Here is a 9719-nt window from a genome sequence, read left to right on the forward strand (position 1 = left end):
ACCTTGCTTTTGCTGAGGCTGGCTTTGAACACATGACCCTCCTACCTCAGCCTCCCAAGCTGCTGGGATTACAGTCGTGCACCACAAGAAATTCATATTTACAGAGCACCTACCATGTATCAAGTTCTTTGTCAAATATTTGACCAACATCATCTCATTGCAACCCAATGGAACAGGGAATGCTTACCTTTATTTTACAGATGAGGCTCCTGAGGGTCAGGAACAGCATGGCTTGGCCAATGTCAGCCAGATGGGAAGGATAGACCTGGCCTCAAGTGGAGGTGTTATTTTGTACCAGGAGCTGATATTTTGTACCAGGACAACTGTATATTTGTTATCAACTACTTTTTGTGCCAAGAACTTTTGTGGCAGTCTGGCAAAACTCACGGATTCTTTCTGAGAATACTTATTTGAATCCATAAATAAAATATAATATGCAGTTATAAAAGAAACTGGTTGTTAAGTATTAAATAGAGTTAAATACTTAAAAATTTGAGCTGTCAAATACATGCTTCATTGTGTTGTACTAAAGGACAAGACCTAGTGGCAGGTTGAATACTATGATAACCTTGAAGCTGCCATGAGCATAAACAATACCTTGAACTAATAGGACATAAAATTATCTATAATTTCTTTTGTGGGCAGTTATAGGCATTGGGGATATTGGTGGAGTTTGTTACCTGTATTTGTTAATTGAAAGAGATGATAAATTTTAGTTAAAGGCTAGAATCTTAAAGATATCATTTTCCACCCAAGTTCCTGGACCCCCTAGATTCTGTCTGTGGATAGCAGGTTAAAGGTGCCACTTTATGGCTTTATGTTATTTAGTTCTATTCAAGGGGCATTTGATAAGGATCTGCCTGTGTAAGTCATATTTTGCACCACAATGTGGTAAAAAAGGAAAGACAGAAAGTCATTGATACAGAGGGGAGAGACATGAAGAAGCAACAAATCTTTTCAGCATGAACTATGAGACAGGAACCTCCCAGTAGCCCCTCTCATCCACAGGGGATGCATCCAAGATCCCTATGGATCCTGAAACAAGGTGGTGCAGAGCCTGACATACACTGGGTGTTTTTTGTTTTTTACATATACACCCACACCTAGGATAAAATTGAATTTACAAATTAGACACAGTAAGAGATGAACAGCAATAACAGATAATAAATATTTATAATAATAGGATAAAATAAAAGTTATGCAATGTGCATGCATTCTCTCAAAATATCTTAATCCTTCATTGCACTCTAGTAACATTTTCAGATAGTGGTAGACAGCAGATAGCTGAAACTACAGAAAGGGAAACCATAGAGGGGTGGACGCTCTTACTGTATCTTATGTGCGCCCCACTTTAGCATAGGAGGAAGCTGGGTCCAGAGAGTTGAGGAGCTCTCCCAAGATGTGAGGCTGTGCACTGGTGCCCAGCATGTGAGCCCCAACCTGTCCTACACTGGGCACTACTCCCCATCAGCCTTGGAGGAGGACATTGAGTCTTTATGGAAGGATGGGAAGTTACAAGAGCCTGAACTTAAGGAGGAAAATTGTTCACTTTTGCTTATTTTGTAGCCAAAAGCTGGGTCTCTTGGATCGGGTTCGCCTTTCTAATCCTCGTGGTAGCAATACTAAAGGAAAGATATTTACCCCTCTGAATGTAGATGCCATAGAAGAATGTCCTTCTAAGGAGCCAAAGCCTGCTGGCTTAAACAATAAAGAGTGCTTCCGCACCACCTTCCACATGAAAGCCTACGCTTTCTGGCAGAGCTCCCAAGGTAAGGGCCTCCTGTCCTCCTGTCCTCTGCCTGTCTCCCCGACTTCTGCTCTCCTGAGCACACCTCCTCCCCACCTCCCCTCCTCTCCTTTGAAGAACTCTTGAGTCCCCAAAGTGGCTCTCCCTTCCCTCCTTCTCCCTCATCTCATTCATGCATCAGGGCTCATAGGACAGGAGGCTCCTGAGTTAGCTGCTTTCCTGGCTGTCTCCAGGGAGCTGGGGGCAGGTTGCCATGGTTTCTGAGGTGGCCCTGAAGGGCAAACAGCTTTGCAGGTCAATTTGAAGGCAGAGACCAGTTGCACAGCCATCTGCAGATGGACGCCTCAGTACCCAGGTCTGGGGGGAGGAAGAGGGGTCAGAAAAGCCCCCCCTGTGTTGAGGAGCCATAGGAACAATGGCCTTGTATGCATCTTCTACTCATGAAGAGGGAGGGCCAGCAGGAAAGCAGTGACTTCAGTGTCTGAGGCCACTGGGTCCTTCACTCTCACCATATTGCTGGGTACTCTCTGAGACCTGTGAAGTGTGAATGGCACAGATAGTGACTTCCCAAGGTCACCAGGACAGTCCGACAGAGAAAGAATCCCACTTCAGATCTATCAGACTTTGAGGCCCTCAAAGGTGTCCATTGCTGTCTCATGGGACCTCTTGGGTCCTGTGGGACATACTTTGCCCACTTCACATGCCCTCCCCAGCCCTCGGGCCTCTAACTCAAACTTCTGGACAAGAAAGGGGGTGCAAGGAAGGGTGGGTGCTGTGGCAGCTGGAGGCCACAGTGCGGCCCCACAAAGTGGAGACAAAGCCTGAGGCCTGGAAGCTCCTACTCCAGGGAGAGTCTCAGAGCTTCCCCACATGTTGAGGCCTGCCATTGACACCTGTGTCTCCCTCCCAGATGCTGGGACAGGCTATCCCATGGCAGAAGACAGGGGCTATGGAAATGACTTCCTCATCGAGACATGATCCCCACTCTCAAGGCCACCCTCCGAGCCATCAGGTAATGACCACCCCCATCCCCTTTGTGCCTCCCTGGCCCAGTTCAGCTCCCCAGGACATGGCTTGTAAAGTGCCCATGGGCTTTGGGCAGGGACAAGAAACTTCCAGTCACTTCTGGCCAACAACCAAGGGTATTAAAACTCTGAGGGGGACACTGCCTCAGGAACAATGGCTCTCCTTGGCCAGTTGTCTTGTGACTCCTGCAGAAAGGCTTCCAGTGTGCTCATATAACAATGGGGTTCAGCGAGAACTATAAAGGGGTTTTGGCCACTGAAATCACCTGGCAAAACCCACATCCTGGTTTTATTGAACTTTGCTATCAGATTCCTTGACCTCCCCAGTGTCATTTTCTTTTAAAATTAAATCACCTAGTTCAGTTTCTGCAGCTTGAAGCCCAAGTCCCCAACCGCTGCCCTGTCTCTACAGCATTGGGTCAGGCTGTCAGAATAAACCATAGTTATACAGAAGTCATTATAAAGAGGCTTTCTCTTCTGAGACTGAACCCTGAGAAAGATGGCCATGACCAGATACCTATGCTTCCTCATTCTGAGATGCCCCAGGCTGGCTGGAAAAGAGATCACAGATGACTCTTGTTTGCCATGTAATTGTGCCCATCCTGTGCTGAAAGGGTAAGAGAAGGTGCTGAAGGCCACAAAGCTTAAAAAAAGCAGAAGGCCATGTCCATTGAAAACATGCTTTTTAAATCTGGCTGGGCTCTTTCACAAATAGGGCAGGGACCGCTGATAGTTGCTTGACAGTGCCTCTTCTGCATCCATAATACAAAGATAGTGCTGAAAACATGCTCATATTTATGCAAATAAAGTATTGTCATCATCTGGAATTTTGTAAATGGAGATACTCTGTGGTTAGCAGAGTGGTTCAAGGTGAACCATTGAAGATGTGGGGTTCAAACGTGACCAGAGCCCAAAGGTAATTGTCCCTTAGACTCAGTGGTGTCACAACCATGGGCATCTCTGCAAGATCTCTTTCATTCATTTCAGGTGGAGTTTTCAAGGAGCAATGGAGAGGCTAGGTGACAGGGAGGCTGGTGTAGGAGTGATCTTGATGGAAAACCATGCCTAATGAAGAAGAGCAGAGCCATTTGGTATGCTAGTGGATGCTGGTGGAATTGGGCCAACCCAGACTGCAAACGTTCCAGAGCTAGAGGGAAAAACCTGCAATCCCAGACTGTTAAATATGTCATCGGAGGATGAGTCACGTGGACAGAATGCAGAGGATCAAATGGGTGGAGTGGGCGTGGCTCTGCAGAACAGTGCAGGTAAGAGACCAGATGCTGGGTGGAGCCTATGAAAAAAAGTGGAGAGGACCTAGTGGGCAGAGCTGGTGAGGCAGAGTCAGGCTGAGTGAGTGGAGCCCAACTCGTAAGAACAGTGGGCGGGGAGAAGACAGGGGAAGCACGTGGGAGGCAGCACCCTACCCAGGACCCCTTAGTTGAACACATCCTAGGAACCAGGAGGCACAGTGATGCAGGAACAGAGGGCATGGTGGGTGCATCCACAGGAGGTAAAGGGAGTCAGGAGAGGCATCCGGTAATTCTGTCAGGAGTCACTGTGGACCCAGAGGGGAAGCAGGGTCTTTGGGCTCTCAGATAGTAATTTGACCTCAGGGTCTTCTCCATTGGGGGCCTCAGTTTCCCCTCTTACCCACTGAGGCAATAGAGGGAGGCTGAAGATGGCATGGCACAGCCTTTCTATCTTCCTCCTTCTCATTGGATGCTGTGCACTTTCTATATTTTCAGGTTGGTTGGTTCCCATTGGGTTTCTGGAAGTTGTCCTTGGGATATCGCCTGAGACACTTTGTTTTGGGGGAACAATAATTTTTTCCAATGTGTTCACAGAGACTTCTCTTGGTGCCTGCTGTTTACATATTGAGACCCTGAAGTCCAGAGAGGGTAAGCCTCTGATGCAGCCGTCACTTGCTGGAGCCTGATCTGGATCACACATTCCCCTTCACTCACTCACTCACAGGCAGGGGTTTCATAGCGTCTGGTCAATAAAAAAAGCATTGATGAGGGAAGAGGCCTTGACTCTTTCCAGGTGCTACTTTGGGACACTCCCTACATCTGTAAAGTAGGACACAAAGTGACGTCTGCCTCTCAGGCTGGTGTAAGGCCAAGTTCCATCTTCATGATTCTCTAAAAGGCAGTTTGCAATGGATGGGGTAGGGGATCTATTTTGACAGTATTATCATTTAGTATTTTTTTAAACATTTATTTTTTAGTTGTAGGTGGACACAATATATTTATTTTATTTTTATGTTATGGTGAAGCTTGAACCCAATGCCTCATGCATAATAGATGACCACAGCCTTCATTTAATTTTATATATGGAAACATAACTCCTTGCAATAAATAAAAAAAAAAAAACTATAGTACCAGGCTCTGTCCTAGGCAGAGAGGACACAGACATGAACAAAACAGCAAGGAATCTCTGCTCTCATTTTCGTGGGGGCTACAATTCCCCTGGACTTACCCAAGAATTCAGGCACTAAAGAGACATGAAGTACTGACCCCCTTTAGGCATCTGATCTAATGTTACCATCCATGGCAATGTTTTAACTTCTCAATTATTCTAAAACATACCCTTCTCCATGTGATTTAGCTGCCCCAATCCTTTCCTACCTGTGAGATAAAAGCCTCCTTAAGGATCCCTTCCTTGCTTGCTTCTCCAGTTGCATCACCCCACCCCTCTTTGAGGTTTCAAGTATTCCTGTCTCATCCCTACTTCTACTTACTGCTCTGCTTAATGTGGGTACTTTCCTGTTGTTAGAAGTGCTAAGTCCTAATTAGACACTAGATGGCACCAGAACTGTACTTTTGACTCATTTTTCACCTATAGTGGAGGCTGTGAAAAGTCAGTCTCTCAAACATATGTCCATGCCCACACCTGATAATTTGCTGTCAGGCTATTGTTATATGTCAAGGTCTATACTTTACCTGCCACCTCACTTTAATTGGAATTTTTTTTTCAAATCCTAGGTTTCTCTGGAGGCAGTGTTCATCTTCAGTCCTTGGACCCTGGCTTCTTCCTTCTATGTTCATTTAGATTCAAGTCTTTTTTGGAGAAGACCCGCTTCAAAAATGGGAACAGTAAGGCCTGCTTAAAATCACTTTCCCAATGGCCCATCAGTGCAGGAATTGAGATTGGGACGAGTGTTAGTCTGTTGTGGAACAGTTCTCAGGAGAGCCATGGGAGCACTGAGATTTTGGACTTGAGTGTTGGAATCAAAAGAAAAGATACTCACTTTCTGAGAACATTCTGGGGCAGGTGAAGGATCCTGGAGATGACTCAGGCCTAACTCTGCCCCAAGGGCTCAGATTAGGTAAAGTCGAGCTTTTGTGTTGTACTTTATTTCCATCTCCAGAAACCTGAAAATAATTGGTGACAAAGATGGCTGGTTTTCTTGGCCTACATTATTCCTGTATCTGAGGACAATGAACAGAAAGCAAAAAAAGAAGAAACATCAATGCATCTGTCTTTCCACTATTAGAAAAATATACCCATAAAATACTGAAAAAGATTTCCTTTTACTTGAAAATCAAAAAAAAAAAAAAAAAAAAAAAAACAGTGGTTGGTAGTCTGGGCTGCTATGGCTAACCAGCTATTCCATCATGCCCCAGGACCCTTCCTGTTTTTCATTCTGCCATCCATTCAATACAGCAATCGGGAAAGGGAAGAAGAAAAAAACAAAGAGCTAGAGGTCCAGTGGTTTCCACTGATACCTCATTGGCCAGCACAGAATCATAGATACCCCTACCTGCAAAGGATATTGGGAAATACAGTTTGTTTTCACTTTTAGTTTGGGCTTGATTTTGTTTTTGCTTGTGGGGACTGAATCTAGGATTGCTTAAGCACTGAAAAACCATCCCCAACCCTTTTTATATTTTAGAGATAGTGTCTCTCTAAGATTTTTAGGGCCTCACTACATTGCTGAAGCTGTCCTTAGACTTGTGAGCCTCCTGCCTCAGCCTCTATTGTCACTGGGATTATAGGCATGTGCCACCAGGCCTGCCTGGCTTTATTTTTTTTTTTTACAAGCTGGAGTTGGATCCTGTGGGAGGCCATCCTTACATGTGATTTGAGTTACCTCCCTGGCTGGGTGAGAGGCGCTTAAACACAGCCTGTGTTAAAAAGCCTTCCCCACCCTTTCCCAGGTCCGAGGGCTTGTCCATGCTGAGCCGTGCCTGGCAACTGACCTGAAGACCCAATTGCTGGCCATGAACCTGGGATGCTGCCCCCTTATCCTTCATTGGATAGGATTTTCCTTTGAATTTTTTGTTCCCCAATAAAAGCTCACTCCCTGGCATGCTCTCCCTCTCTCACTAGTCTCTTCTGTAAACCTCACCACCACATTAGGTGGCTGGATGTGGGAACTAGGAGAAGCCATCTTGGAGCTGTGCTAAAGGTAATGAGAGTCTCTTTAATTTAAAACTCACTAGCAATTTCTTATGCACTGAATCCTCTTTCATGAAGCTCACGCTGGTCGCGTGGCAGAGGAACCCAGAGCCAGGCACATGTGAAACACTTGTTTTACTACTGAACTGTACTTTCAGCCCTAAACCTGTCATTTTAAATTATTAGAAACCCATTTTATAAAATATAAGGTCCCAGTGGAATGAATTAGTGATACCTGAACCTGGACCTTAACAACCAGTTGTGCTCCGGATGCTTAGTGCAGGCCCAGTGCATAATCAAACGTGGCATGAAAGAATGGGCATCAAGTGAGAAATGGGTCCTCATGGGCTGCTAAAGGAGAAATGCTGGATAGGTGGCCAGGCTGAGATATTGTTCTTTCATATGTGTTAGGTTGGTCATCCCAGATAGAGAAGGGGTACAGGGTGAGTGCATTTGGGTGGTTACCCACTGAAATACATCGCCAGTTTTTAAAATATTTTTTCTTTGTTGGCAGATCTTTATTTTGTTTATTTATATGTGGTTCTGAGAATCAAACCCAGTGCCTCACACATGCCATGCAATTCAATTGTGCTACCACTGAACCACAGGCCCAGCCTCATTCCTAGCACCTTTTATTTATTTATTTGATTTGGCCCTTCTGGGATTGAACTCTTGGATACTCCACCACTGAGCAACATCACCAGCCTCATTTTGTATTTTATTTAGAGTCTCACTAATTTTCTTAGTTTATCACCTTTGTTGAGGCTGACTATGAACTCTTGATTCTTCTGTCTCAGCCTCTTGAGCCACTGGGATTACAGGTGTGTGCCACTGTGTCTGGGTCCCCTTTTCTTTCTTGTTTTTTTTTTTTTATTATTTTGATAAAGGGTTAAATTGTTTCTCAGTACCTCACTAAGTTAATGAGCCTGGCTTTGAACTCTCAACACTCTTGCCTTAGCCTCCACATCCACTAGAATGACAGACCTGTGCCACTGAGCCAACTCTAATACAATTTTTAAAGTTATTTATTTCATGGTAACATGGATCTACTTAAACTTACAATCCAAAAACATACATACAATATATTCACTTATTATAAATAAATTTATAAGAATTAGCATATGCCATTTTTATAAAAATAGATGTCACAAAAATTACTCCCATTGACCAAATGTGACCCCAAAATCTTGAAAACATGGATATTTGATTTATATATTTTTATTCTTTTTCCAGGTTTATTATTATAGACAAGTTCAAAACACTGAATGAGTGAATGCAAAGAATTATGCCAATTTCCCAAATTATTAATTGAGAATAATATTTTATTTTTCCTAGTAATGACATTTATTTTCCCACAAATACTGCATGTGGTATTTATGTGCTGAAGCTAAAGAGTTGATTACACAGAAACTGAAACAGAAATGCTTCCCAGATTTATGATAAGAATGAGAAAGAGACTGATTGTGTGTAAGGAGTGCCAAAAACAGTTAAGACCAGAAAGTAACTCTTAGGATTCATAGCACAATAAGGTGATTATGTTCTACAATAATGTCTTAAACAAATCAAAATAGCCAGAAATTTGCAGGTTTCAAACAAATAATAATAATTTTAATGAGATGAAAATTACCCTGATCTGATAATTACACACTATATACACATGTTGAGTTATAATAATGGGTCTCATATCAAAGTACAAATATTAGATTCCAGTTAAAAATTAAAATAAACAGAAATCAACTCTTTGATGTTTTAACCAAATATCTACATCACCTCAGATTTTAAAATGGTATACTATGTTCATAAATGTTTCACTATTTTGTTTTTTCTTACTGTCATGTCTTTTATATCTAAAAGGTCTAAAGAGTCATGGAATGATTTAGCCTCATCCACATGGTTTTCTGATGACTGCTATTTTTTTTCAAAACATGTTTACACTTTATTTTATTATTTTATTTTTTATGTGGTGTTGAGGATTGAACACAGTTTCTCACATGTGCCAGGCAAGCACTCTACCACTGAGCCACAATCTTAGCCCTGATGCCTGGTATTTTTTAATATGTGGCTTGAAACAATTTAAAATACATACCTACTATTTCAGACACTTGACTTAAAACACACATGCCTTGTATAGAAAATATTCCATCAGATTAACATCAAATTTTCTGTATCAATTTTATATGTGTTTTTTTTACTGAAGAAATATATTGCTTCCTTCAAGCAGATGAATATTGGGATTTTAATGGAAGTTCATCTTTTAGGCTTGGGCCAAATTCTTGTTCTTTAATTAAAAAACTTACAATGAAATGACTTTGAGTCTATCTGAACTGTGACTTTAATTACCACCTTTATTCCAGATGACTGAGGAGAAGACAATAATAATATATTTCTACTGATATTCAATAGCTGGACTTTGGTCACTTAAGATATTTTTTCTGGTCATGATAATAACATATATGCAAGGTAGATAGCTACATTGGGGATTCAAAGACAGGCCTAAAATACTGCCAAATAGTTTTCTACACATATTGCTAGAATATTTCAACATT

At 42.6% G+C, this 9719-nt stretch overlaps 1 long non-coding RNA gene across 1 annotated transcript; it reads left to right on the plus strand.

Moving 5' to 3' along the window:
- Window positions 1-1647: 1647 nt before the first annotated feature.
- On the plus strand, window positions 1648-6317 carry LOC125614910. The gene is made up of 4 exons (XR_007345485.1): window positions 1648-1769; window positions 2658-2759; window positions 3760-4670; window positions 5757-6317. It is a non-coding gene; the product is annotated as an uncharacterized LOC125614910 (long non-coding RNA).
- The last annotated feature ends 3402 nt before the right edge of the window (window positions 6318-9719 follow it).

The sequence above is a fragment of the Marmota marmota genome, unplaced genomic scaffold (assembly GCF_001458135.2).
Source record: "Marmota marmota marmota unplaced genomic scaffold, marMar, whole genome shotgun sequence".
Classification (NCBI taxonomy): Eukaryota; Metazoa; Chordata; class Mammalia; order Rodentia; family Sciuridae; genus Marmota; species Marmota marmota.